This window comes from Leopardus geoffroyi, chromosome C1, assembly GCF_018350155.1.
Source record: "Leopardus geoffroyi isolate Oge1 chromosome C1, O.geoffroyi_Oge1_pat1.0, whole genome shotgun sequence".
NCBI lineage: Eukaryota > Metazoa > Chordata > Mammalia > Carnivora > Felidae > Leopardus > Leopardus geoffroyi.
In genome coordinates, this window is record NC_059328.1 from 131,616,083 (window position 1) to 131,640,509 (window position 24,427).

General features: G+C 36.6%; 1 long non-coding RNA gene across 1 annotated transcript; it reads right to left on the reverse strand.

Moving 5' to 3' along the window:
* Nucleotides 1-3,222: 3,222 nt before the first annotated feature.
* On the reverse strand, nucleotides 3,223-22,683 carry LOC123598872. The gene is made up of 3 exons (XR_006712835.1): nucleotides 21,824-22,683; nucleotides 3,924-4,127; nucleotides 3,223-3,355 (listed from the first exon to the last, which is right to left on the reverse strand). It is a non-coding gene; the product is annotated as an uncharacterized LOC123598872 (long non-coding RNA).
* Between the last annotated feature and the right edge of the window lie 1,744 nt (nucleotides 22,684-24,427).

Genomic DNA, 24,427 nt, shown 5'->3' on the forward strand with positions numbered 1-24,427 from the left:
CTGACTAATCTGGGTGGTTGGTGATTGTTGAAGGTTAGGGTGGTTGTGGCAACTTCTTAACATAGACAACAAAATTTGCAGCATCAATTGACTTTTCCTTTCATTAACACTGTTTGATAGTATTTCACCCTGAGTAGAACTTCTTTCAAAATTGGAGTCAATCCTCTCAAACCTTGATGTTGTTTTATCAACCAAGTTTATATAATATTTTAAATGTTTTGTTGTCATAATAACAGTCTCCACAGCATCTTCACCAGAAGATTTTATCTCAATAAACCACTTTCTTTGCTCATCCGTAAGAAGTAACTCCTCATCCATTCAAGTTTTATCATGAGATTGCAGCAATTCAGTTACATCTTCAGATCACTTCTGATTCCAGTTCTCTTGCTATTTCCACCAAATCTGTAGTTACTTCCTCCACTGAGGTCTTAAACCTTCAATTTGTAAAGAAAAAAGCAGTATCCGCAAAGTGCAATAAAACTAGGTACACCTGTATTCCTTCGATGATCATTTGCCCATTCCTACTATATTCGTGCTTCATTAAAATATAAATTTTTGACTATTTTGCTTATTGATGTACCTTCAGTGCCTATAACAATATCTGACACACAGTAAGTGCTCAAAAAATACCAGTTAAAGAATAACCAATGCTGGTAACTTTTGGTGCCCAAGAATTACTGATTTCTCCAAAATGTTGGAAATACCTTGAAGAAGCATTCACCAGGTCTGCAGATGGCTGGGAAGGGTCCTGCCCTGCACAGAGACTGCTTAGAAATATTTAGGTGAAAAAGGGGATATAAAGACAAGGGATTCCATTGACCTTGGGGAACAGCAAATGCTTTGTTCTAAACCAGGGTATCATGGTGTCTGAAAGTCTTCACTAATCAGGACACAAAGCCAGACTTGACAATTGGGACTGGAGCATCCTGTTACTATTATGGATTATCCCTACCACTCCATTTTACTCTAGCCGGAAAGGCGTATTATCCTTACCTGTGAATCCCTAACACCTGCTATATGCAAAAAAATGCTGCTTTGAGATTATTTAAATTCATATTTAAATTCACATTTAAAACTTTTAAAAATACAAGGTGACAAAAATAATACTTTCTTTGCCTTTGTTGGACCTCTCTCATCTCAGATGAAAATGGGACTTTCTTCTATTCTTCTATCAGTAAGCACAGTGGTGAAGAAATTTCCATCAGATGGAGTCTTCCTCCCACCCCCCATTCTCAGCCTGGCATTACTATTGGCTCAGCTCCCAGATACTCTCTGGTCATATATTGGTATCAGTTTTCCCCAGCCAGATGATACATAAAGAGCTTTGAATATAATGGATCTCTTACTGATGAAGGAGGATGTCAGAAACTTGCTTTCTTAGTGGTCCTTTTGTTTGCATTTATGCTTAATTACCACATGGACTTTCTTTGTTAATTTATTTGTATTTGTTCAATTATTTACCTGAAATCTTGGCTACGGTTTTGCTGAAGCTCTAATACTAGTTGATATAGTAAAAATGTCTGTGCTATTTTCATCTATTAATGCAATGGGTAATACATTCTCTTGCTCCATAATGAGTACTCTCTGTATTCTAATTGGTTTTATTTATTAACTCTTATTAGAAATTAAAAGGGTGGGTCTTGTTTTATTTAACAGCCTGCTACCTAGAAATTCTGAGAGTAATTGGGATGTATTTAACGATGGGATTTATAAGTGTATTTTTTAGAAACACCAACTCTTTGTTCTTATTGCTAAACTTCAATGAAAAATTTTAATCAAATCTTCACTGTCTCTTATGTGTTCTTCTAAATTGCAAATTTACAGAGGACAGGAATTGCTGTCTTTGTTAAGCCAGCATTTCTAAAGCACACGCATCTCATGCCATGCCTCTTGGCACTGAATAAATATTGATTTATGAAAACCATAAATTGGGAGATAATGATCTCCATTAATCAATGGGGAAGATGATGGGGAATTTACAACTTCAATTCAGGGACAGTTAAACACTACTGAATATTTTGATGATTTCAGTATCATCACCTTTCAGTAACATCACCAGATTAGTTTCCGTGTGCCATGCGTATGTATGTATGGATAGACATGTATGCTATTAATTCTAGGCAAAATGAAGGGAAGGGAGAGAGTTTGTTTAGTTTTGAATGTCATGTTTGTTGCTAGAAAGATTCAGTAATTTAGTCTTCCTAGCTTACTCTTTTTATTTCACTACCCCTGGAACGCTTTCTGCTCTTACATAGCAGCCAATTGTGCCATATTGTTCTTTGTTGGCAAGATGTTAAACTTTCACTTCACTAATAGGAAGGAGACAAAATCCAAACTCAAAATTTAAGAAAGAGTCATATTTTTTATCCTTTTTAAACAATAATCATTCACATTTTATAGCTTTCATTCTCATTTATGACAAGATGTATTTTGAAATTCATTAGTCTAACTTAGACTTTTAGAGGATTTTAGACACTATCTCAATTTTATTTCTGCTGCAGAGCAGTCCTATTAGATTTTTCTTTAAAAACTATGTTTTCATTATCAAATATGTTTTAGAAAGGCCGTCTTTCTCACCATCTTTCAAAAGCAGCAATGCTCATTCATTAAGTTGCAGAAAGTGCTATAAAAAGTTTTCTCATTATTGAAACCAATATTTGTCCATACTATGTAAATGTGAAAAGTTTTTTTTATTTGTTTTTGTTTTTAATCAATTAAAATGTAGGAGCATCCTTTCGGGAGAGCTCTTAAATTTTGGTTATTTTAATGAGAAGGTTAAGTGTGTCCCCTGGAAGTGAAGCAGGGTAAGTAATAAGTAGAACTAGAACATGAAGCCAAGGCTGTGGTTCCTTGAGTCTGGGTTTTCTCCACTAAACCACAGTATGATTTATCCCCAATTCAACTTGATTCTGCAGCAGAAAGACAATTTTTTTTTAATAATAATTCCTGGATCATTTTTAACATGGAGATCTGAAATAAACATAAAACAAACCACAGATATATAAAGCTAAAAAAAATTCAATTTTCCTCTCCTTATTGTGTTCCAAGACTGTAAATTTAAAACCACAAGGGGAAGGAAAAACTACATTTTTAAGAGGTTAAGAGTGAATCCTAAAAACTTTTCAGTTATTGCTGATATTTTTATTCTTTGGCACCTCAATGCCAGCCTACTCTTCAATACCAAAAATAACAGAAATAAGAAAACAGGAGGAAATTAAAACCACCTAGATATGTGGAAAATCTTCCCTGAGGCAAAATTAGCACTCAATGAAAATTAGCAGAAAAACTGGTAAGTGAACACTAGGTGCTGACAAGAAGGTAGAAGAGATCATATTTGATGCCTACGTGAAAGTCCCTAAAAAAGTAAATTTACAAATGTGATTAAGAACATTTGTATGGGTTGAGGAAAAATCACCTGGATTAGCTGTATTTAAGAAACTATGGTATTAGTAACCCTTATTTATTAAGTCTTATCAATGGATACAATTTCATCTCTAGGCTTTTTTTTTTTAAGACATTGACTTTTAATGGGTGAATGAATAAACAAATTTTGGTATATACATTCAACGAAACATCATGGAGCCCCAAACAGAATGAATTAGTGCTCCACGTGATACTATGGATGAGTCTCCAAAACATTATGCTAAGTGAAGAAAGCCAGACACAAAAGCCATATATTATATTATTCTATTTATATGAAATATCCAGGGTCACTAAATCTATAGAGGTGAATGTTGTTTGATGCTTGCCAGGGACTGGGAAAAAAGTGGGGAGAAACTGCTTAATGCGTACAGGTTTACTTTTGGGTTATGAAAATGTTTTGGAATTTGATAGAGGTAATAGTTACATAACATTGTGAATGTAGTCAACGTCACTGGATTGTTCACTTTAAAATAGTTAATTTTATGTTATGTGTATTTCACCTCAATTGAGAAAAGAAGATTGAGTTAAGCATCTGGTATCTTAGGGGTCTGTTCCAAATGTAGCCTCCAACTTTAGGCTGGAAATAACCCTATGCTTCTTTTGTGTTGCTTGACGTTAAAATAGCACATTTTTCTTGGCATCTCTGTCTTTCTCTTTCCTGCTTCCTAATCAACATGTCCAACTTGCACAGAAAGGTCTCCTCTCTGTTGAGAAAAATTAACAGTATATATATTATTTTAAGAACATTGCAAAAACCAAGTTGAAGTTTAAATTAGATGCATTCTGAGCACTTTTCCATTGCTCTCTTACATTTAACCCTCAAATACAATGGGTAATGATGTACAGGCAGGAACTATAGAGTGAGGACACATGTGGTAGGAGCAGCTCTGAGTTAGGAAGCTCCAGAAATGTGAGTGGAAGGTGGGGGCTGTTAGCTGCATGGTATACAAGGCAGATGCCTCTGGCTGGAGATGAAAGAAGGAGCGGACATATAGGGGATGCCTAAATAGGCAGGAAAATAGGTTGCTGAGCTTTCTAAAGGAGTAGGCAAAATTTGTGTTTTAGGAAAAATGCGTTTCAACTTTCAAAGTTTTGTATCAATTCATCTCATTGCTGTTTGTGGTGGTGGTGGTTGTTTTAAAGGTCAGAAGCAGATGCTTCAATTCCTGGCATTGTTGTCATTTGTCCATGTAAGGCATTTACTTGTTTTTATAATTTATATGGTCTTATTCACTCATGCCTCTGTATCCCATCCCACTCCATCCTACCCCCTCCTCCCACAGTGCCAACTGAATCTGGTAACTCACTATGTATCCTTTGTTTTTGCAGAGACTTTCTATACAGTTTTCAAGGGGGATGGTTCTATATAGTTCCCTGTTCTTTTTTGTTCTTTCTGAAATTTGTCCTTTGTGACAATTTCTCTTCTGATACAACCACCAAAGTAATTTGTTAGAAAAACAGTGGGAGATAGTGGGAAAAGACCTGGGTTTAGAGACAGAAGACCTGTGTGGTATACAAGATTCAGTGGAGAACTAAATAGTTGTATGTTATGAGAAAATCTAATGTCAAAGTCTTCTACAAAACCACTCCTTTTAACATTATAGTTTGACTAAAATTGCAATCACAGAAATAGGTATATCATATCTAAGAAAGCTGAACTCCCATCCCAGTGTAGGAAACCAATTCCCCCATGTTGGGCAGTTCTCTTTTTTTTAATGTTTTTGTTATTGTTGTTTTGTTTGTTTGAGAGACAGAGTGCGAGTGAGTGGGAGAGGGGCAGAGCGAGAGGGAGACACAGAATCTAAAGCAGGCTCCAGGCTCTGAGCTGTCAGCACAGAGCCCAATGCATGGCTCAAACTGGTGAACTGCAAAATCGTGACCTGAGTTGAAATCGGAAACTTAGCCCACTGAGCCACCCAAGCTCCCCTGGGCAGTTCTAATGTAAGGCCCTGCCCGTAGCTGTAAGTATAAATGTTCTAGGAAGAAGTTCACAACTAAGTTGACCATATGCAGTTTCTAAGTCTACAAACTGCTTACAGTGTTTGTTTGTAAGTCAGTCTTTCAGAACTCAGCATGGATTTCCCGTAGAGAAAATGTTTGATAGCTGTGAACCTGTGCCGGGGCCACTCCATGGAACTTATTAAAACCTCAGGTAACTGAGAAATAATATTAGTATTGCTAATATTAGTAGGACTACAGCAAAGAATGCTTGGTGATACTTGCTGAGAGTGAATGGGGGTGGGGGGTAGGTAGATTACTTTTCTCCCTTTTCCATCTTGATGTCTTGCCTTCCTTCCCATTGCCTGATCCTTGGTGGGAAGAAACAACATGATCCTGGAATTACTTCTTTTTTTCTTTTTTTTTTTTTTCTAATTCCCTGGTGTCATGTTCTTGCAACCATCTTGGCTTACTTCAGGAAAAAACCAAGTGCCCCTGGAAATGTTCACTCCTTGTCTCACATTCATTTTTATTCTCCACTGGAAATAATATTTGCAAGTCAACAAGTGCTCCTAATAATTTCTTCTCTTAAAAGAGTATCTTCGCTAATGTCAAATATCATTTACCCTTTGGGTTTCTATGTGACAGTGTGATTGGGTTGTGGCATCTTTTCAAATTTCCTATGCTCCACATCCAATTGGTTGGGGGGGGGGCTTGTCAGCTTTACCTTAAAAAAAATATATTCCAAATCTAACTACATTCAATCTCCTTTACTGTCTCTTGTGTATATTTTAGCCCCTCAATAGCTCATTTTGGCATCTAACAGCCAACATAATCCTTTCAAAAGGCTGGTGGCTCTTATCAGCACTCTGTTCAAAATCTCCCATGCCCTTCCCATCAGTCAGAACTGAATCCAAAGCATTCCATGTCATCTTCTTCCCCCTCACATCTGCTTCTCTTCCCATGTTATCCCACTAGAGTTACTGGGTCCTTTTGAGCTTATTTCCACCTCAGGCCCTTTGTACCTGTTGCTCCCTTCTCAGGATGTTTTCTTCCTGATATTAACATGGTTGTATCCTTCACTTAATTTACTCCCCTGCTTCTATTTTATCTCCTCAAATACAACTTCCCTTATCACCAAATAGTCTCTTCTTCCTTTATTGCTCTCTATCATCTTACCTTGCTTAGGTATTCTTTATAACATGTATCATTAATTAACAGTAAAATTGTATTTGTTACTATTGGTGTATTCACTAGAAAAAGTCAGAGACTTTGTTTTCTTCACTGCTCTAGCAATAGCACTTACAGCCATACTTGGCATAGAGAAGACAATAGGGAATGCTTGTTGAAGAAATTAAGTGTGGTCATTTAGATACAACTATTTCCTTAGCATCAGTGAGAATAGCATGTTGCATAGCCATATAATTAACTTTCCTATTTAAGATGGAGAACAGTAACAGTACAATGTAAAACAGAGAACATGATGAAGGTTAAGAGAAAGAAAATGTGTCAAATGCAAAGTAAGATGAAGAACTTTTTTAACGGAAGATGAAGAACAAAAATAAAATCAGAAAATATTCAAAACAGAATTTAAGATACTTTAGATAACTTGAGCACATGCATGAAATTATTTAAAAATGGGTAACAGGGGTGCTTGGGTGGTTCAGTTGGTTAAGCTTCTGACTTCAGGTTAGGTCATGATCTCACTGTTCGTGGATTCTAGCTCCACATCAGGCTCTGTGCTGACAGCTCAGAGTCTGGAGCCTGCTTCAAATTCTGTGTCTCCCTCTCTCTCTGCCCCTCCCCTGCTCATGCTCTCTGTGTCTCTCTTAAAAATAAGTAAACATTAAAAAAGTTTAAAAGTGGGTCATAAAGTAAATTAATGATGAATATACAACAATTCCAGTGATCTGGGGTGCCTGGGTCACTCAGTTGGTTAAGAATCCAACTTTGGCTCAGGTCATGATCTCATGGCTCACGAGTTTGAGCTGCTTGTGGGGCTCTGTGCTGACAGCTCAGAGCCTGGAGGCTGCTTCAGATTCTGTGTCTCCCTTTCTCTCTGTCCCTCTCCTGTCCACGCTCTATCTCTCAAAAAAATAAACAAACAAACAAACATAAAAAAAAGAATTTCAATGATAGATAACTTTTTAATGTTAATGAGACCTTGTTTTCTCAAAGCATATCAACATAAGGTGACAGATTCCAGTTCATAAGGGTATTTTGTCCATAGCAGTTAAATTATTTTACTCTCAAATCCAAGGACTTTTCATTCACTCTGTTTGATTACTATCATGTCCCTCTCAGAAAATGAATTAAATGGGGAAATCTAAAAGGGTTTTGATTTGTTATAGTTCTTTTGAATCTCATTTGCAATGATATCATTAGAAGGGAACTGATGATTTTATAAATTGTTATCTTGGATTTGTTTGGAATGAAGTGTACCTGTCTCTTTTATTAAATATATGAAATGCAGTTAATATGTTAAATAAACACAGACTGTGTGCTTAATGGTTATAATAGCAAAAATATATTTGTAAGGCCAAACTTTAGTGTTTAATAAGTAATAACAACAATTCAAATAAAATTCAGAGGCAAATTACAAAAGGAACGCAGAGCCTATTGTATAACTATTAAGCTACCAAGTACATAGTCACTTTTTCCTCTCATGGCATAGAATAAATATGTACATGATTTATATGTTTCATATGTATTTATTAAACACCTACGAGTCATTGCAAGGAATAAGGAAGGCACATTTGCCTAACACAGAGTCCCTGCTCTCAAGAAATAGAAAACCTAATAAACACTCATGCATAGTTATAAATTATATTATTTGTTATGGAAAGTAAATGACAGATAAATGTTTGGCATGGGAAATGTTTAAGTAAATGTTGCCGTCATATTTTTATAATTTGGGAGAAGCACCAGAATGTCATTTCAAAGTCAGAATGCCTGGGTTCAAATCACAGATCTGTCCTTTGAGACACTGATCTCACTTCTCTAAGCTCCAGTGTCTTCTTCTATTATTACGAATATGATAATTAATATAAGTTACCTAACATACCTGGCATATAGGTAATACTCGATAAATATCATTGCCCTCTGACATGAACACCTTGTAATATCCATTCAACCTTTCAAGTAGACACTTACACTTTGTGCACATTAGAAAATACTTTTCCTGAGCATCTCAGGATTTCTATATGAGGAATATTAAAAACTCAGCTCTAGTCATGCCAGGGTGATTTTTTCCCTTTTTGTTCTGGTGAACTGATGAAGAACAACATAATCAAAGGAAATATTCTATACAAAGACCATTTTACAACCTGTCATTAGGCACAACTACTCAGGTTTTACTGATTTCAGTACATATTGTTCAGACTATCTTTTTCCCCCTTGTACCATCATTATCCTCTAATAATAGAATTTATAAGACATTTTAAGAGACCAATAAAAAGCAAGTTCCTAAGAGGAAATTAATGAATTTCTTTTTTAAAACTTCATTAACTGTGAGAAACCTACCATTGACCATGATATTAATGGTAACTATTCTGTTCATCAACATGTTTATAATTCATATAGCAACTAATGGTTCTAAAGCATCTGATGATGACAAGCAATTATAATAATTATGGACTTTCTTTTATGTGCATAGTAGCACTTGGGCTATGTAACAGTAAAATAGGGTTGTAATTTAAAGTACTATTTTACATTTTTATAGATTTGAGAACCGCACTTCTGATTTGAAAAATTACAAAAAAGAGTTATTTCTCTTGGGTCAATTTAAATATGTTCACCCTATCACATGCATGCTACACTCCAAAGATCAAGGGGAAAAAAAAAAGATCAGAATTAGTTAGAGCATCAGGATGAGCATATATTTTGCACCTGTAGCCTTTCTATACACAATAATATTCAAACTATACACAAAGCAGTATTCAGGTCTGAAACAGTGGGAGGTCCAAAAAGACCAATGTTTACATAAATACTAGAAAGTGTTTTCCAGATCATGTTTAAGCATTTCAGTGTTAATATAATTGATATTTCATAGAGAGATATTTTTTAAATGTCTAGACACTAGAATAGAAGTGCTTTCCACCCTTAATAACAGAAGTTCCCTCTTATAGGTTCTACATCCTTGAAGAAACCCCACAAGTCCCATCCGTTCGCATCCACTCTGACAGTTTGCATCCACTCTGACTTCCTTTTCTGATCCTGCAAATTAAATACCATTGCTTGTAGCGCTGAGTTGTGTCATGGCTATCATTGTACTAACTGTAATTGCTTTATGTAGGCAAGCTTCAAATGAAAAGATTTCCAAAGAAAATTTCTAGTGACAACCAGATAAGGAGCTGCTTTGGGGGTGGGGACAAGGAGGGAAAGGAGAAAGAGGGGTTGGCTCTGGCAGGTACTGAGGAGACAGTGACACAGTTGCTCATACCTTCATTATGGAAGTTTAGAACAGTTGGGATAACATCTACATTTTGGCAGAATTCATGCCCATAAAATCTGCAGGTTAGAACTTAAAAGCAGTTCTTCCTTATGTAAGGTTGGCATTTAGCATGTACCCCATCCAGAGTAAGGTATCATCTCTTTGACAAGAAAAGTCATTTTTTCTGTGAGACATTTAATTAGTGGAGCCATTTCTCTTGAAACTCTTAAGTTTGACAACACCTTGTATTAGACTAGGCAAGGCCAAGAGTATTGATTTTAGATGACTTATGCAGTTTTTCAGTAACCCCAAGCCTGCTGTTTTTTAGTTAGAACTTGGGGAGAAAACAGCGTATATTTTGGGAGCAAATCCATATTTATTTTATGTTTCTGTGGGACCAAGATATCTACCTGCATTTATAGAATTTGTATGCCAGACTATTTTAAGGTGTAGGAAAAGTTATACTAAAAAAAGAACAGGTAAAATGTCTACCATATAATGGGGCTGAATACATTTAATTTCATATAAAATGTGTCTTCATTCCCCAACCTCTTTCAATTCCCTGAAGGTTAATGCCCACTAAAAATACAAACACAAATATTTATTTTTTTTTGTTTTCTTTGGATTAAAGAGACAATCTTAAAAGGGCATTTCAAATGCATTTCATATTCAAAAATAATGCTGGATGTGACCTTAAGAAATGCCTCAATCCAGGAGTTTTCTTTGTGTTTATGCATTCATGTTCACTGCTGGCCAGGTTGCTGGTTTTTATGGTTGAAAAACACCCCGCAAGGACAGTTCAGGAGGATTTTCATGGCATTTATATTATACAATATAAAATCGTATCATTATCTAAAACTGATTACAAATAAAAGATACTAATTTCAATGTTTAATCGTAATGTTTTCACTTATGTGTATATCTAAACTATTAATGCTCTTATCACAATAAATTTTAGTGTTCATATTTCTGGCATATTATTTGTTAGTCTTAAAAGACACTTAAAGCCTTCACAGAGTGCATAGGGTCTTCATGATGTGACCACAGACTGCCTCTCTCTCAATTCTTACATCTCTTTCACTTGCTCACTCCATCCCATCTACATTGGCCTTCTGTTCTTACCAAAGAGACAGTCATACCCTCTGCCCTGTCTTTGCATATCCTGTCACCAAGCCTGGAGCATCCTCTCACCTCCACCCCACCTCGTCCTTTACATATGTTCACATGACTCACAGCCTCACTGGATTCAAATCTCTTTTCAAATGTCATTTCTCTATGGAGGCCTTCCCTTGCCACCTTATTTAATATAACACCCCCTCAATATTTACACACACTGCTTTACCTTTCTTCCTAGTTTATTGCCTTTCTTCTTTCCCGTGATGTCAGGAGACATAGAAAAGGAAAATGAGTTTTGTTTGTTGCTGCACCCACAGCAACAGGAACATATACACGCTGGGTAAATATTTGCCGAATAAAAGACAGGTTACTTAGGGTGCTGAGCACTCTGATGTGTTAGCTCACAAAAGGCCCACAGGACCCTAGTGGTTGGTAAAAACCCATGAGGGAGGAGAAGGGAGAAGTGGGGTATTCTGCCTCTGACCCAGAAAGAGAAAGAAAATTAGAAAAAGGATACTATCCCATCCCAGACCAAAGGCAGCTTTGAATTGATAGCAAAGTGGTAGTACTGTGTGGTATGTTCATATGACGTTTGGTATAGGACCCAACAAAAGGTGGTGTTCTATCATTGAATAGGCTCGGAAAATGTCCACGAGGCTTAAACCAGTACTGTGGCTGAGATCCCAAACTCCCTTTCTCCAATTACAAATGCAAAGAAGGAATATGCTACCCCATATGCCACTAAAATTGCCCTCTGGATTCATTTATATCTTGAGGTATGTATCTAACTCTGAGAAGACAGAATGAGAAAATTAAGCTCTTGAAACTCATTTTCATAGTTTGGTGTTTTCAATCCACAATGCTAATGGTCTTTTAATGCAGATTTTATCTATGAATTCTATTTATTATCAGTGGTCATTAACATTTGCTAGCTAATGCATTTATTTATTCATGTTAGGAAATAGAAATGCAGATTCTGTGTTGGATTCTTTGATTATCAGCAGATAGCTCAGTAACATGCTCACAAACTTTTCAATTAATAACACACTATTGTGTACACAGTATGTGTTCCGTAAAAAATGCTCTGAATAAAGCAATAGGTTTAGGTCAGTAATAAGTTTATATAGATTAATAAATGCTAACTTCTTTGGGTTTAGTAACTTTTCCTACAGGTTGTAGGGCTAAATATAAACCACTAATCTTTAAAGTTGGAGGAAATCTTGTTTATTTCCAAGAAAATATGTAACTTTTGATTACACTGGACTTATCAGGATTGATTAAACATAAGTGAATGACCCAATAATTGGATGAAAATCATGATTCACTGTGCTACCAATTAAAACAAAAACTAAAACAAAAACAAATCTATGACAAAGGACACTATCGTAGATTATCCAAAACTATAAAAACATCCACTATTTGTAATCTCCATAACTTATCATTCATTTTTTCCTGCAGTTTCACCTATATTAACACTTCCAAAAAAGTTTTTCTGATTCTTGGCTTGTATCCTCCCTCTTTGCCTGATCATGCTCTACATCCTGGCCAGTGTCTTCACCTATACCCAGTTGAGACGTTTATACTACTGGTGACTATCAAGATACATTATTTTCACAAGAAATAACAGGGTTGGCGAGGATGTGGAGAAAAGGGAACTCTCATGCATGTAAATTGGTGCAGCCACTGGAGAAAACAGCACAGAGATTACTTAAAAAAATAAAAATAGAAGTACCATATGATCCAGTAATTTCACCAGGTGAAATTAAGTAAAGAAAATAAAAAACACCAATTCAAGGGGCGCCTGGGTGGCGCAGTCGGTTAAGCGTCCGACTTCAGCCAGGTCACGATCTCGCGGTCCGTGAGTTCGAGCCCCGCGTCAGGCTCTGGGCTGATGGCTCAGAGCCTGGAGCCTGTTTCCGATTCTGTGTCTCCCTCTCTCTCTGCCCCTCCCCTGTTCATGCTCTGTCTCTCTCTGTCCCAAAAATAAATAAACGTTGGAAAAAAAAATTAAAAAAACAAAACAAAACACCAATTCAAAAAAATATACATGTCCCTGTGTTTATTAAAGCATTATTTACAATAGTTGAGATATGGAAGCAACATGAGTGTCCATCAGTAAATTAATGGATAAAGAAGATGTGGGATGTGTTCGTGTGTGTGTGTGTGTGTGTGTGTGTGTGTGTGTTTATATATAATGGAATATTTATTTATTACTCAGTCATTAAAAAAGAATGAAATCTTGCCATTCATGACAACATGGATGGACCTAGAAGGTATTATGCTAAGTGAAAAAAGTCGGCTGAGAAAACAAATAGCATATAATTTCACTTACATGTGGAATTTAAAAAGCAAAACAGGAAATAAACAGTAACAAAAAGAGAAACAGACTTACAAATATAGAGAACTAGTGGTTACCAGAGGGGAGGCAGGAGGGAGATGAGTGAATAGGTGAAGGGGATTAAGAGGTACAAACTTTCAGTTACAACCTAAATAAGTTATGGGGAATGAAAAATATGGCATAGGGAATATAGTCAATAATTGAAAAAAGAAACATAATGTTTTTTGTTTTTGTTTTTTTTCTATACTGGAAGTTTCACTGAAGGGAAAGTCAGCTTCACACACATTCAGAATTAAAGTACTACCAAAAAGTCAGAGGGGTTTCCTCTTGTTTTTAAATGAATTTGGGTCACAGTAGATTACTAGTTATCTTGAACAGCCTCTCATCAGAGTGGTGTATAGGTTGCTGCTTTAACTTTGCCACCTGTGCATCTAGGTCAAAATTTCTTACAATTCACAGCTTCTGGTAAAAATAGTCTCCAGGGATGGCTTTTCCATTATTGATAAATTTCATTAATACCCCACAGAAGGATTTCCCTTGCAATGTAGAGCCTGAAGCCTGGGTCCCTCCCTGATTGCTCATCTCAGATCATCTCCATGGCAAATTTAAAATATAAAAATCTTCTTCATGACACTTTGAGGACCTCCTTGAATATAAGCTACATATATACAATTAAGGCAAGTAGGCTATGTTTAACAGATTACAATAGCATCTCTTACCTAAGTTCATACCACTCATGAATTAGACACTTGGGAATTCTAATGTGTGTTATTCTCAGTCGGTAGCTCCATTGTACTCAGTAGCTCAAAGTTATTCACGTTTCTCATCTCTCCGTATTTGTAGTTATCACAATGATAAGTTTTATGGATAAAAATAGCACATACTATACTCCTGGTGCTAGTCAAAGCACTTTATACATATTTATTCAGCCTAACACTTATAGCAGAGTCCTGAACTGTGATCGAATCATAGGATAGAATCAGTTCTAACCTCAGGACATAAACCTTTTCAATCTGTTTATAGAATAATGAAGTAGAGGAAAGATGACAGGGGGGTGGGGGGAAGGAAAAGGAGAAAAATACAAAGAGATATTTGCCAGAAGGATAATAATAAAGAGATGAAATCATGTCAGATATGTAAGTCACTTACATAAAGTAACTTATATTTCCAGTGGTTACTGAGATTTCTGCTTTGTTTATACTTGATGATATCTGTTTGGAGGACAAACACTTCAAGACTCTGAGGTACCAAGCTCTTGGTAAGCTCCTTATACTACAAAATCTCCAGGCATTTTCCCACTTGTGAGGGGACTACAAAAACCAATGGTACCGATATCTTGAATTACGTGTGTCCCCAATTTTGAAAGTCTTAGACTCTATCTTGAGTACCTGTTAAGTATTAGGCTACATGTTATGAATATATATTACAAAGATATATGAGACATGGTTCTCACTCTTTGCAATGTATCTTTGACATTTTCTTACCAAATCTTCTTAACAGAGAAGTTTCTCTCCTCCTTTGGTTGTCTCTGTCCTTGTCCTCTGACTTGTTTTGGCCAAGATAATGTTACCATCATTATATGAACAAAGATTTAATTAAAACTTGTTTGTATGGTGGATTTCCTTCTTGTGCCATGAGAACATGTTCACAATGGACACAGGAGAAGATCATCACCTACAACCAACCTGAAGCAGACATACTTCAGTTGAATTAATATTTATTAGAAATAAATACTCATTATATTATGACATGTAGATTTCTGGGGCTATTGGTTACATAGCAAAGATAAACTGTTGACAAATAGAAACAGTAAGTCTGGTCTCTAAGCTTATTTTAGACCTCCAACTCAATGTTCCAGGCATTTTAACCTTCTTTCATGTCTTTAAACACACTAAATTTATTCTGACTTTGTGACCCTTGGGCAAGGTTTTCACTCTGCCTGGACTTTTCTTTCCCATGGGTTGCCTTGCTGCTCCTTCTTGTCTTTCAGGTTTCAGCCTAACTATAGGCTATAGGCTATGCAAGGAAGGATTCTCAAACCCCAGTGTCTAAATCTAGACCCCCTCTTTTCTCTGTACCTATCATATACATCGCTTATGTCATCATAGTGTTTATCACTATTCATAAGTATTGTTTTCTCATTCATTGTCTTTACAGCTACTTCCTTCAGATGGAATAATATATCAGTGTTTTTCTCTAATACAACTATAGGGAACCTTAGAGTGCATTTTCAATGGATAACTATATGAATGGATCAACTCTGAGGCATGGTTTTATCCCATTTGCCATTCCCAACCCCCCACAGAAACTACATGAATGCCACAAACAGTTAACAAATTCACAGATAATAAAATAAGTCCTCTTCGGATAGAGACCTTTTATTCTTTTTTCCTAATTTGAACACTCTAGTATTTTATTTTTTAAAGTGCAACATCTGAAATAAGCCTCTCTGATATGCTGGCAATTCCAGCTTGGCACCGTGAAGGATGGTCAGATATATATATACTTTTTTCCTACCACACTCTGCCTGGAACCGATCATTTTAATGTTTTATAGGTCATTGATTAAGAAAATAAAGATTTCATAGTAGGAATATATTTACATTCATCAAGTTCTGGCTACAACTGGTACATTTAAACACCAATTTTATTTATTTTTTCCTAGCTTGACACTTCACTCTATGGTTTTCTGATATAACTGGATAGCATACATCATCCTATGATTTGTTTCTTCCAAACGATTGGCTTTAATAGTATATTCAAAGGTGGAGAAAAAAGCTGCTATTTTTCCTTCACACTCTTATTCCATTTTCCTTTCAGTCAGTATAAAGCTATTTTCTAAGTTGTTTGCTAGATGTAAACATAAATTCTTACAAAGTATATAGATGTATAAATACATGTAATACCTACAATTATTTTATAGCATGGCAAAGAATTCTACCTAAAGAACAGTCATGTATTTATCATCGGCCTTCTCTATCCAAAGCATTGAGTATGCTTTTTATATTTTGACTTTTTTTTTTCAGGAGTTATTTTGCTCTTTGAACCAGCTTCTATAAGAAAAAATAGTTAATAAGCGCCAAGACTCAAATGATCAGATGACACAAACTACACCATAACAACTGTGTATTAGTTATTCTGTAATTTATATTCAAAATTAGAGAGATAATTTGCAAACACCTCATAATAAATCTTGAGCTAAAAGAAACGTTTGTCAAATTTTTCTCTCACTTTCCTTTCTGTGGCATGCAGATGTTAAGTTTTAAATATGTCACATTTTCATACTTCCTTCTATACAGCTCTCTTTCTTTGATTTCTTTCCAAAAAAAGAAAACAAAAACCAAGCAAATTAAAATTCAGAGCTATGAAGTGAATTTTGCAAAGACATTCTTTATATTTTTTTTTCTTTTTCTTTTTTTTTACTTTTCCCAAAGTTCTGCTCTCAATTATTTTCCAATAAGTTTAGTTTATCTTGAAATAACTAAACATTTGTAACATTATATGGTCCATCTCCTAAGACTTAGTATCACCTTTCTTGCTACTGACATTTTTTCACACTTACAAATTCATCATGTTCCAAACTGAACTAAGCATTAATCTCCAAACAACTGTTTATCCAAGTTTTGTATTTCTGTCTGAGACATACCAATGTATTAGGAACCAGAATTTAAAATTTTAGAGTCCCTAAAACTCTGTATCCCATCAATCACATATTCCTTCAGATTATCTTCATCATACATGTTGCTATTTCTGTAGTCCATTAACTCTTCACTGGACCATCTCACAATAGCTCATTCCATTCCATCTTGATCCCCTAAAATCTATTCAGTATCTGCCACATGGTTCAGCTATGTAGAGACCAACTCTGCTTCTACCCTTTGCTTGTTCAGAAACTTCTAAGGACAGCCTGTTCTACATAAGTCAAAGTCAGGTACAAATTCAGTCCACTACTGAGGCATTCCATTCCTTAACTCTTCACTGATTTTATGTTTTCCAACCACTACCACCTTCATGAAATCTTCCCTTCTCCCTCCGCCATATCTCAAACGTATGCTCTAGGTTTAAATAATTCCTTTGGTCTTGAATATTTTTCTCTCATTTTCTCTCCTGCAGAGATTCTATCCATGTTTTCAGAATTGTTTCACATTCCTTTATCTGTGAAGTAATCACTGATCACCTCTATTCATTGACCCTCCAAGCCATACCATTTAGACCTCTTTCATGATAGTTGTTAGCATAAGTTAGATTTCAGATCTAACTATATCCTAGCCATTGGATAGGGCACTATGTTAGATTATACTGCAGATGACTCTGACCTTAATGGAAACTGAGAATTCCATAATGTGTGCATATAGTATAACATACCGACATATTCTGATTGACTTGGGCACTCACGACACCACTAAATCAAAAGGAAAATATCTATGCTTATCACTCTAGTGGACAGTAAGTAAAAAGAACCAAATTTCCTGTATCCACACTCTCCCACTACTATTGTCAAGGTGAGATAATCATGAACCAGGCATCCCGCTTTGAGTGAATGCGACTGGCAGTAATTGTACTGCTAGTGACATTTTCTTAGGCCATCTGGACATCATTAGGTATATCAATAAGCTTTCTCTGCATAACAAACCACCTTAACAATTTGCGTCTTAATAAAGTTCTACTGCATGGCAATTTGGACTGGGCTCAGCTGGATAGTTCTGGGTAAACTGGTCTCATCATCTGCCCGTTTGGCTGAGGGCTGGCTGGTCCAGGGAGCCTTACCTGGAGACTTATCTCTTACCCTCATGGTCTTCCATCTTTTGTTAAGTTCAACCAGGCCCTCGTGCAGCAGCTGAGTAGGATGCCAAGTAAATAAGCAGAAATGCTCAATGCCTCTTTAGCCTTACCCTCAGAATGGCTACACCATTGCTTCTATCTCTATTTATAAGAGGAGTTACAAAGTCAGACTACAAAGGCGTATGGGCTTCCACATGGGGTGCTCAAATCCAATTTTTTAACAGTTCCCAAAAAACAACGAGCACCCTTTCATATTCATTTCCTCTGAGTTCAAGCTTCTCACAGAGATGCCCTGGCTCAGGCCCAGCTAGTAGAAGCTGAACCCAGTTTCCCTGATGCAGCTCCTCCAGGGTTTTTATATCAGTATTGCAAAGAGAATTACTTTAATTGGCTTGTTTACTCTTTACACTCATTCAGAGAGATGGGGGTTTAATTATTAATGAACCAACTGTTTTATTTAGGGGGAAATTTAAAAATGACAGGAAATAAAACATTTGATGATGAGTCTAAAGTTACCTGTACCTCATCTAATTAAACAATTAACAGCCAACACATATTTAATATATTTTTTCATTTCCCCAAGATATATATAATCTTAGCAATACGTATATATTTTTTAAGGAAATTCCCTATATTGATGGATCTGGGGAGCCCTAAATTAAGAGCCTGAATTGGGAAGGAGAACAAATGGTACAGGCACAGGGTTCATGAGGCTAGGGGTCTCTCTTGCATTCTGCATGATCATTTGAAGGCATTCATTAGTTAAGCAGGCCATAGAAGAAAGAACCCAAAGGGACACTTAAATTATTAGGAGACAAGAAGGGAAGTAATAGTTCTAGGGAGTAATAAAAGTATATAGATAAGTGAAAGGTGGTATAGAAAAAGGTTTTAGTTCTGAGTGGGGAAAAGGAGATGTCCTGAGAAAATCAGGATAATTAAGGCCCTAGTACAGAGAAGTATAGCTGTTCCTAGAAGAACAGAAATATTCCTGGATATTACTAACTGATCAGGATTAAGGTGAAAGAACATGGAAACACAATCCTATTATATGAGACAAAACTGAACACTAAATGGAAACCCAGAGGTAATCAATCGAGTACACAATGATAGCTCTGATTAGCAGCAAGTCCTATAGATACAGACCTTCAGTGGAAAAGACTGAAGCCAGAGAAAAGTGTAGAGAGAATTGTTTTTTTGTGTACGTGTTCTATTTAGATAAATAATCATAAATTCTTTACTGTGTTGACCATATTTTAGCATTTTTTTTTTTTACAAATTACAGATACCGTTTTACTTATCAGACACCCAGTAAATATGTAGTGAATACCAAAAAATGTTCCAAAAATGGAGATATGCAATCCACATCTTGCTTCAAGAAAGGAATGACCGAACAGCTGCAAATTTACAGTAGGATGAAAGCCTCCAACTGTCAGTCTGCCTCAGCTTTTGAGTCAAGATCAAGCTTTTCTAGAGAAACTAGCCAATGACTGAACAAGGGCATGATGCAAAGTCCTGTTTCTTTTCAAGTTGGGACTCATCCAACAGATAATCTTTGTTTAGGAGCTCTTTGTTGAAGATGTTGTATTCTTTCAAAATCACCATGTTACTAATTGCTTTAGATCTGATTGGTTATGGTATTTAACAGTATGTTATGATACAGATTCTTTGTGGTAGCTAGGAGGCTCATTTGGTCTCCTAATGTTGTAGGAGAATGGAAGCAAGGGTAAGGTTATGAAAGTACTTGAAAAACTGCATATAAAAGTTAATTTTTATGGACACTTGATTAACAGTAATAACTAGAAAACTGTAACTATTGAATCTTAAAGACAACCCAAATCTTTACTGTTTTTTTTTTTCAACTCCTATCTTCACACACCCAGATCATCTTTTCCTAGCTTGTATTGACATTTCTCTTCCTTTCTATTCTTTTTTATTTTATTTTTTTATTTTTAAATTTTTTTTTTTCAACGTTTATTTATCTTTGGGACAGAGAAAGACAGAGCATGAACGGGGGAGGGGCAGAGAGAGAGGGAGACACAGAATCGGAAACAGGCTCCAGGCTCTGAGCCATCAGCCCAGAGCCTGACGCGGGGCTCGAACTCACGGACCGCGAGATCGTGACCTGGCTGAAGTCGGACGCTTAACCCACTGCGCCACCCAGGCGCCCCATTTCTATTCTTTTTTAGATGAGCATATAACTACTCTGATAGGGGAAATGAAAAAAAACATGTCCCCAGGGAAATAATCTGAGTGAGTGCTAAGTAACTAAAAAGATACTACTACAAACTATTGGTATAATCCCTGAATGAAATAAACAAAGTGGGTGTGAACGTTCATTGCAGTGATGACGGTGTGGTGGAGTGGAAAAGACAGGAAGTGGTAGTGAAAATTGAAAAGTGGAGGCAACTAGTACAGCTCTCCCTTGACTTACAATGAGATTACATCATGATAAACCCATTGTAAATTGAAACTACCATAAGTCGATAATGCATTTAATATGCCTAACCTACCGAACATCATAGCTTAGCCTAGCCTACTTCAAAAGTGCTCAGAATGCTCACATTAGCCTACAAATGAGCAAAATAATCTAATACAAGACTATTTTATAATAAAGTGTTAAACATCAGATGTAATTGAAAAAATACTGTACTGAACAAAAATTGTCGTATGGGTACAGAATGTAAGTGCATCCACTGTTTACCTTTGTGATCATGTGGCTGACTGGAAGCTGTGACTCATTGTTGCATCATGAAACAGTATCATACGACATATCACTAGTCCAGAAGAATCAAAATTCAAAATGTGAAGTATGATTTCTACTGAAAGGGGGCACATTTTGCACCATTAAGACAAAAAATTGTAAACCAAACCATTGTAAAATGGGGACCATCTATATTCAGATTATAGTTTGAAATTCACAACAGCTGACAGGAATCAGCATTGTATCTTTTTTTTCTTTTTCATGAAAAGTAAATTTTCACTAGAAATTATGCTGTCAATACATGTCACCTTTCAATTTGATAGACATAAACATTTTTAACCTTGTTTTCATTCAATATTTATATATATTTTACACAGATCGAGGATAAAATCTTGTGTTTTTTTGGTGTAATCTAATATACATGATTGGAATATAATCTAAGAAACCTTAAATTACAACATTTTCAAAACACTAACATTTTACTTATCAGTGCTACATATCTGGAAGGACTAATTATTCATCCATCCACCCAATCACATTTGCACATATTTGTCAATCTATCTTGAGTTCCAGCATATCAGGTCTTATAAACACAGATATTCTTAATGTAACTTCCAAGAAATTAGATAGCTTCACTGATGCATGCAAATTTTAATTTCCTAGGGGAGGGGCCAAAATGTTGGAAAAGCATCGAGGTTTTCTTTGCGTCTCTGGTCTCTGAGATGCAGCCAGATCAACACTAAACCATCCTGCACACCTAGAAATCTGATCTGAGGATTAACACACCAATCTGTACAACAACCTGAACCACAGAACTCAGCAGGTACGTGGTGCAGAGAAGCTGTGGAGGACAGGGAGCTGTTTTTGCTTGAGGAGAGAGGACGGAGACAGGGGGAGAGTACGGGAAAAGCACCTGCCCCAAAAGCAGCTGCACTGAATGTGGAAAAGTGGAAACAGCCGCAGGGACTGAACTGAAAGGGAGAAGGGAGAAAGGAGAAAGGAGAAAGGAGAAAGGAGAGGGTTTAAATTACATTAAAACTCTATTAACGGGGAGGGGGCGGGGAACAGAGTCTGAAACTCTGCAAATCAATTACCTGGCGTTGCTCTGGTGAGAAGGGTGAATCTCCAGGGGCAGAGAGCATGGTCCACACAGGATGTGGTGGTTCCCCTGCTGGACGACGTCTCCCAGTGGACCGCGGAGAACGAGGACATTCACTGGTGCTGGAACAAGGACGTTAAGGGTGAAGCCTGGCGCCAGATGTGTGCTGTGATTTTCCATAATCCCTGAAACGCTGCTGCTACACTATCTCGCGAACTTTTTCTGGGGCCGGCTGGCACCCGGCTGCAGTCTCAGGGCACCGGCAGCAGCACAGTCCAGCAAACGTTCCTGGGTGCCGCCAGCACCGGCCATTGGTCAGTGAGACCCTTCCCCAGAGGATCTGAGCAGGTCAAAGCCACAGTCCCTCAGAAGTGAGGGGTCGGGAAACACAGCCGCATCTGAGATGAAACTCAGGAGACAGGCGCTGCCTAGCAGCCTGACGGCCTGGTCACGGACAGTGTCAAAGCGGGGAGTAGATGGAAACCAGCAAAAAAGGAGGGGTATTTGATTGCCGGTCAGGGAGAGCACAGAGTTCCAATACTGGAGATCGGGTATCTGGGAGACGCCATTTTCACCCCTCCCGCTCATGCGCAGACACGCCTACACACGCTGTAACAATCTACCCCAGTACGCTAAGCGGCGCCATCTAGTGGAGAACAGAGCCATTACACTAAACCCCGCCCAACTGGGCCAAGAGCCCTCCAGACAAACACCAGAAGTCTCTCCGCCTGCTTAGTTTGAGGACTACAAAGTGCTTCATAGCTTGACTTCCATGGGAAATCAGATGTAACTGCAATCGTATTTCATTCTGTTCGCCTGTTCACTGGTCCTTACATTCAATTTTTTCTCTTTTACTTTTCTTATTCCTGAATACATAAAGAGAAAAAAATTATTTCTATTTTCGGTTTTTATTAAAAAAGATTTGTCTTTAATTTTTTTCTACTATATTTTTTGCTTTTTTGTAAATTTTTAAAATTCTATTTTACTTTCATCATTTCATTTTATTCTATTTTACTAGATGAATCTTTTCAAATTTTCAAACCTTTTCCTTCTTTTCCTGTTTTTTTTTCTTTTTGTCTTTTTTCTTTTTCTTGTATTTTCTTATCTTTCCATTTTTTCTCTAATCTATCAAGCTTCTTTCAACAACCAAACCAAAACACACCTAGGATCTAGCTTCCTTTATTTGATTTCTTTGAGTTGTTTTTAATTTTTTAATTAATTATTATTTTTTTTTACTTTATTAATTCCTTTTCTTCCTTCAAAAGGACAAAACGGAGGAATTCACCCCAAAAGAAAGAACAGGAAGACATGACAGCCCGGGACTTAAGCAACACAGATACAAGCAAGATGTCTGAACCAGAATTTAGAACCATGATAATAAGAATGCTAGCTGGGGTTGAAAATAGATTAGAATCCCTTTCTGTGGACATAAAAGAAGTAAAAGCTAGTCAGGTTGAAATAAAAAATGCTATAACTGAGCTGCAATCTCAAATGGATGCCACGGAGGCAAGGATGGTTGAGCCAGAGCAGAGAATCAGCAATATAGAGGACAAACTTATGGAGAATAATGAAGCAGAAAAAAAGAGGGAGGCAAATAAGACGAAACAGCACAATGTAAGAATCCTCCTTTCTAGTGAGTCACTGATTTCTCTAATTCTTACATTGTAAGAATCCTCCTTTCTAGTGAGTCACTGATGTCTCTAATTCTTACATTGTAAGAATCCTCCTTTCTAGTGAGTCACTGATTTCTCAAATTCTTACATTGTGTTGCTTAAGTCCCGGGCTGTCATGTCTTCCTGTTCTTTCTTTTGGGGTGAATTCCTCCGTTTTGTCCTTTTGAAGGAAGAAAAGGAATTAATAAAGTAAAAAAAAATAATAATTAATTAAAAAATTAAAAACAACTCAAAGAAATCAAATAAAGGAAGCTAGATCCTAGGTGTGTTTTGGTTTGGTTGTTGAAAGAAGCTTGATAGATTAGAGAAAAAATGGAAAGATAAGAAAATACAAGAAAAAGAAAAAAGACAAAAAGAAAAAAAAACAGGAAAAGAAGGAAAAGGTTTGAAAATTTGAAAAGATTCATCTAGTAAAATAGAATAAAATGAAATGATGAAAGTAAAATAGAATTTTAAAAATTTACAAAAAAGCAAAAAATATAGTAGAAAAAAATTAAAGACAAATCTTTTTTAATAAAAACCGAAAATAGAAATAATTTTTTTCTCTTTATGTATTCAGGAATAAGAAAAGTAAAAGAGAAAAAATTGAATGTAAGGACCAGTGAACAGGCGAACAGAATGAAATACGATTGCAGTTACATCTGATTTCCCATGGAAGTCAAGCTATGAAGCACTTTGTAGTCCTCAAACTAAGCAGGCGGAGAGACTTCTGGTGTTTGTCTGGAGGGCTCTTGGCCCAGTTGGGCGGGGTTTAGTGTAATGGCTCTGTTCTCCACTAGATGGCGCCGCTTAGCGTACTGGGGTAGATTGTTACAGCGTGTGTAGGCGTGTCTGCGCATGAGCGGGAGGGGTGAAAATGGCGTCTCCCAGATACCCGATCTCCAGTATTGGAACTCTGTGCTCTCCCTGACCGGCAATCAAATACC